The sequence below is a fragment of the Syngnathus acus genome, chromosome 13 (assembly GCF_901709675.1).
Source record: "Syngnathus acus chromosome 13, fSynAcu1.2, whole genome shotgun sequence".
NCBI lineage: Eukaryota > Metazoa > Chordata > Actinopteri > Syngnathiformes > Syngnathidae > Syngnathus > Syngnathus acus.
In genome coordinates this window covers 10,629,605-10,636,691 of record NC_051098.1, presented here as the reverse complement: position 1 = coordinate 10,636,691, position 7,087 = coordinate 10,629,605, and positions in this window count along the sequence as shown.

Below are 7,087 nucleotides of genomic sequence, written 5' to 3'. Positions count from 1 at the left end.
AAGACCCGCCCCCCAAAAATCGGGACAATTTATGAGCAAATGTATATCGTATTAATTATTAAATATATCTATTGACATTTTATATGATATAAAATATCGTATTAATATTAACGATTGACATAAATAACATAACTATAAACAGTACAATTAAAGAAAAGAAAAAATGCACAACACATTTGCGTAGCTTGCTTCTAATACTGTGTATTTGTCCGTGCCTCAAACCCCCAACATTTGGAAATCCTAGACTACCATGCACTACTTGTACCTATTAATTCTCTCTGCTGTTATGGAGCTACTTGAGAGCCTAATGTAATGCTTCTTAATGTGGGAACCGATAAAGAAATTCCCATAGAATAGAACTAATAGCGAAATTTTATTATGTCATAAACTCATTGAGCTCCTCAGAAGAAACTGTCCGGAACTACAAAAATGTCATATTCGTGTAATGTATTGAAGTATACTATGTTTAGATCTCTTGTCTGTTTCTCAACACCCTGTCTTAAAATAATGTTTGTTTTGTAATTCAAATTTACGAGCAAGTAATGATTTTAGGAAAAAGATACCCCTCAAATCCAGCTTTTACAATTAGTGTCTTGTTAACTGTCAAGGACATAGCAAGCATCAGCGAGGAGTGATTATTAAGAGGATTTAACCAACATCCAAAGTGACCATCAAAAATTGCACAAATGTCTCTCAACAGCAATGTCTAAAAATAAGTAGCAGCGTGAGAGTTAGAGCATAAGCAGATAGGATTAGTGCAAAGCTGGAGTATTCATTTTAATTTCTTTGCGAATTTGGGTTCATTTACAAGGTTAAAAGGTTTTGGAAAAACGTACATCATCTCCAAATCAAGCTAACCGGTTCAGTCTGCATGCAGCTTTATATGATTGTGACATACAATGATTATGAGATGTCATGGTTCGTTTTGTTTTTACTGTGAATCGGAGCTTTTGACAGATCGGCTGATTTATTTAAAGAAACAATATGGATGAACGGCAGGTTATAGATCCTGATATGACTTCCCAAAGGAGTGAATGCGTCAAGCCACCAAAGACAGATGTGAATGAGTGTACCACTGACAAGTGTTGAAGTGCTTATCTTTCTCCACACTAGTAGCAGCAGTCATCTTTTTTTTTTCCTTGACAAAAAGCTCACCGGTGCTTGTGTTTTAAGCACTTGAGTTGGCGGCACAACAGCAAAAGCTCTAAAGCCTCCAAACTGAAGGAAACTTAAGTCTCATAGCAACAGTCAATCTCTTCTACTGCAATTCCCAAATAGAAGACAAACACAGCGACGGTAAATAATTACAATGCTAATTGCATTTTGGGGGGGGTGATTTGTGTATTTACATATGAACACACACACATACATTTCCCCCTTTATCCGTTTTCCTCTTTATCGCGTCCCTCCTCTCATCGCCCTTGTCGTACTGTGCGCTTCTTAATCCAAAGGCTTTTTAGAGGCAAGAGCTAATCCACTGCACGCTTTTCTTGAAAAAAAGATAGAAGGACAATTAAAGTGGAGATGAAAGGCCGGAACATCTGAGTGAGAGTTTAAAAAAGGAAACACGAGAGATAGAATGCGCAATAAAATAGAACTCAAAGTCAACATCTTGTCACTGCCAGACTATTTTAAAATGTTCGTATGCAAATAAGAACACACACCATGAGAGAGCGGAAAAGTCAGACAGACGAAAGGATGCGCTCACAATTCTGAGCGGTTGTGTCATGGCAAAGATATTTATAGAACATCAAAAGAGCAAAGGGTGCAATGTGCTTGCAGGCCTGTGAATTCGCTGGATTAGTCGATAAATAAATAAAAAGATGGTTTGATCGAGTTCCTACGCTCCAGCTGCAGTTTACATTTTGAGAAATTGTTTCTCTAGCGGTCATGAAAGTAACAGAACCGAAACAAGGGTCATCTCTTGACTCATCTTTTCATTGATAAAGACCATTTGTAGTCAATTTAATTGTCAGAAAAATAGCAAACATGATCTAATATTTAGCAATCAATGTAAAAGGCAACAGCATGTTCCAATACTGATGTTGCCGTTTCAATACCTTTGCAAGGGATTGCATGTTAGGGAATTGATGGATACTTGAGAAAGTTATTTGGCTTATCTCTGTAAATTGAAAAATTGCAGGGACACATGAGTGGTTAACACCTTATTCCACCCACATGAATTATCTAGTCAATAAACAGGCAAAAGAGGACACATTTCATAACAGATGGCCATCCTGCAAGCCATCCATACAGGGAACTTTGTGTTCCTTTCTATCTCACCTGATGGCTTCTGGTCAGTGCTCACGAAATGTGTGTGCATGTGAGGGAGAACTGGGACATGTTTGTGTTTTTACAAAAATGTCAAATAGGTTCGGACTTATTTATGTGCTCTCAACTCCATCGAACCCGTACTGCTGGGGAATAGCTGAGAGCCCTGCATTTTTCCTGTGTTCTTGTTACGCTATGCTTGATCACACCCTCAGCTGCTGTCCAAAAGCACTGGGAGATGCTCGCTATCGTTGGCACCGTGGCCAGGTTCTGAAGACGGTCGCTGACTCCATCTGTTCAGCCATCGTCAAAGCCAAGCAACAGTAGAAAGCAGCCAAATATTTCAAGCTCTTTATCAAGGCAGGAGAGAGGTCCAAGGCACAGCAAAGAAGTGGGCGACAACTTGCCTCTTTGGCCAAAAACGAGACTTATGGTGGTCCATTTGGTCAAGTAGCCCCAATTCCCATCGCAATGACATCCTTGAGACCAGCCATGATCCTCCTGTTAGAAGGAACAAGACATGCTGGGTGGTCATGCAAGATGTTGCTCAGCAAAGTCGGCCAGCTCTTGGACATTGAAGATGCCCATGAAAAGAAAAACAGCTGGAAAAGCCCCAATCTAACTAAGATAAGGAAGAGTACTCAAATAATTCAGAGTCTGGTCACCCAGTGGAGTGTGTATGAAGTTCAAGAAAATCAATTCTCTGAATAATCAATGTGAACTCATCGCATTTTGCAAAAGTGCTTTTCAACTCATTGTCGTTATAACAAAGCAGGATTTTCACACAATTGAGCCGAAATCCTCGAAACACATTCATTGACATGACTGAACAATGGAGAGCTTCTGTGATTATAAAAATCCATATTTACCAGCAGATAGTCGATTCTTGGAAGCAATTAGAGATAACACTCTTGTTAATCAGCGTAATCAACAACCCCCGCTCAGCTAAGTTATTCTCCATGTATTTCGGTTTAACATTTCCAGCTAGCTCTCTCTCCCCACCTGTGCGTTCAGCATAATGAATGTTTATAATTATGGGATGTGATCATTATAAGTGTATGGAAAAGGTTAATGGTGGTCAGAGTGATTGGTTGGTTTCTCAGTATCGGCACTGATTTGCACAATGGCGGCTGTGTTTATCATAAGGATTCATTTGGAAATAGACAGACACCAAACGTAACTGTGTAATAATATTTCTTTCTCATTCTGTATGATGACATTGATGAACAAATATTCCATACAGCTGCTAATCCATATTCCACTGTCACCGTTTAATGGATGTGAGGAAAAGCATAGGGGAGGGGTCAGTGTTGGGGACAGATTGTGATTCAGTTGACTGCTGAGAGGAAACCAGCAGGTTTGGCCCAAAAGCAGCCAATGTCCTTGTATGAGCTTCTAAGGGGCTTGTTTTACAACAGGCAGCAGATGACCCAGGTTGAATACAGAACCAATGTTAATGTTTGGAAAAATAATGGCATTCAGATGGCAACAGACAGTTTGAGTCTTTCGATATGGGTCGAGTGCTGAGCCTTGAGTTGGTAGTTCTCCTTTGTATGTTGGTCATAATGGAAGTTGATAGAAACCACGTGAGCTAACACCTAACCCTAAAAATAAGAATGAAGTAAAAAAAAAAAAAACAAGCAATAAGTCAGAAATGCTTTTCAGTATTATGAAAAAAAAAAAGGCATTTTTCATGGAACTCTTTCATTAAGGGTCGTACAAAAGAGAAAAAAGCATATTTGCTGCCAGCATACTGGACATGAATTCAACTAATCCAATTTAATGCTACAATCACCCCGGGATGAGAAGCTCTGTGCAAAATAAATGGACACGTCCAATATGATGCCTAAATATCATTCACACAATGCATTATATTTCTTTGTCCACCCGCTTGACCTTTAACATAATACTGAATGTACAGTACATTTGCAACAACGACACCAGCAGCGTCTTATAATCAAGCTGCACAATCGACAGCAGCCATTGCCTGTATGACTCGCAGACAAAAGCGTAAACGGCGCCAACATGAAGTGAGGACTTAATTAACCTTCACAATGAACATGAAGAGCAAATGGGCCAGGTGCTTTTATTCACAGCTCAATTACTAGCGACTCAGTGAAAAGGTTGAGGCCCGGGCCTCATTTCTGCCATATGTATAATAATAGCTCAGAGGATTATTGTAAAACAGAGCTCGCTTTTAAAGGTTAAATATCCTTATGGTAGTTGTTAATTAGTGGCAGTAGATGTGTAATTAATGGAAAGACTGCTTAACATTTAATTTTAAGTAGATAATGGCTATACCATCTCTCAGTGAATTAACAAACGGGTCATTAAAAGTTTCTACGGTGTTTCAGTGAATTTTTTACTTAACTGAGACGGATTCTAATTAGTCAGGTGGTCATAATCAAGAGATTCTTTAAATTGCACTTCTTCAATGCCACCAATTGAAATTATTTCCAAGGGCCGATCTTGGAATCATCTTAAGTTTTCAATCTCCTCAAACTGCCACTGGTCAAAGTTGTGGCTGCTCTGTGCACACGGTAATTTATAGCGTATTGTTTGGAATGGAAAAAGGACAATGTAACCTTGAAGCCCTGAGGTAATTAAGGCCGATAAATAAATAAACACAGATGAAGAACTGCGGTCACAATGACAGTAATTGCAAAATCCACATCTTGATATAAATCAGTCTTTGCTCAATCAAATTAATTTACTCTTGTGCGCTCCGCCGCAAGTTGAATACGCCAGTTTAATGTTACAGCTGCCTTCCACTCACAACAATGTCCCCAACGGCCAGCTATGAATGAGTGATGACTGGTCTGGCATTGGCAAGGATTTCCACAGTTGAAACATTCATGATGAAATGGAAAAGCCACGAATGGCGCGTGACGGCTGAAAACACTCAGGTAAATACCTGGGCTGAACAGAGCTAAATTTAGCGCAGCCTCATAACCTCTCCCGTAAACCCGGTTTATCAGTGTCATTCATTAAATCTGAGACAGGCTGAACATTACAGCGGCGGGAAAAAGGCACTTTTTCTGGAGGTTGAGGAAGCGTGAAACCACCTGCTATGGGTGGTGGGAATAATGCAAATGAATAAATCCTGAGTTTGAATTTTAATCTCAGGGAAACATCTGTCCTTTGAGATGGAGAGAGTGCACCAAAGCGGGTACTGCTGACTCACTCTCTCCTGCTTTGCTTTGTCACACATTCAGCCTCTTTTCTCACCTTTTGTTTTTTTTCCTACATATTTCACCTTTTTTTTTTCATGCATTCCCATCTGTGAATGTGCTTGGGTGTTCATTCAAGTGCTTGCTGGGTCTACAAAATCCCTCACCCCTGTCAGTGAGGAATACGAGAGGGATCATTGTTTTGTTTGGAATATTACTAGGAAATACCTATGAGAGGGACGAGGCCGCATTTTCAACAGTTTTATTCCGACGTAATAATTTTCTCGGAGGCACAGGGAACCAACCTTGACAAGAAAAACAAATAACCACCTTCTATGAAACCTTCTTGATTTCTATTTCTATTTAATGTTTTCCCTGAAACATTTACTAAACAATTATTGGTACTTTCCATCGTGACATGATGAAATCATTTCTAATGGGTAAGACAGCACGTGATTATCACGCTAGAGGAGAAGCCTCATGTTCATACAACTGATAACTGTGGGATAAAAATGTTTTTTTGATACCAGCAAAAAATACTAACAGTAAAAAAAAATGCAAAAACCACTAATTATTACACTAAGACCAAAGTGTAAAAAAAAAAAAAATCCAACATAGCAAATGGATGAAAATTGGATGAACTAACATGAATAACTATGACACAAATTACATAGTGAGTTACATTAGCATCCTGTGCAGACAGCATTAGAGGACTAAACCTAACTCCTATTGCATGTAAAATAAGAAGCAGGACAATGTGATTTACATAACATTATCTCTGTTTACACGCACGCTGCGTCTCGAGTATCTGACAGGTTGTAATTACTGACAAGCTGATGTGAAGGAGATCACATTTCATCATTAGTGTGTCTGTCTGCGTGTGTGTGTGTTTTGGTATGTGCACATTGCGTTTGTGCAACAGAACATGGAAACTTCGAGCAGAGAAAACCCAACATGCCAACTCCACGTAAAGTCGAGAGTCACGATTTAAATGGATTTAAATCCAGAACCTCCTGACTGTGAGGCAGTGGCGCTAACCACTACCACACTGTGCCGCCCAACGGAGAAATTAATCAAATTTATGACAGTTTTCTCTTAGTTTCAGTGACACTTCATTTAGTATCTCTCAGTCTGAGCTGTCGCATGCAAAAGTCCTTGAGGATTCATTTTCCTTTCCCTCACTCCCTAACTTGACACCCCGAGGGACACTGGCTAGGCCCGAGTGATAGATTGCAACTATTATGCCTTATAATCACCCCCCACTCACACACTTGCGATCGGCGTTAAAAGGGAGTGGAACAAAATGTGACCCCAGAAGTGGGTGTGATGACCTTCAATGTCTTTTTTATAGAGGAAAAAAACAAGAAATGTGAGGCATTGAAAAATTAATACAAATGTAACAATGACAGTCTGCATATGAGAGTGATTTTGGAAAAATAATTTCACAAGGGGATTCTTGTTTTTGTTTACAAATGCATGCAGATACCATTGATGATAATATTTGAGCCATTTGATTTACTTTGATATTTTGAGCCATAAAAAACATTCAACTGCACAGTTATTGTTATGAGTAGCATTTTGATATTGTTTTAGATCATCACAGCTGTCAATTGTAAAGCAGAAAACAAACTGCAACCGTAACTTTG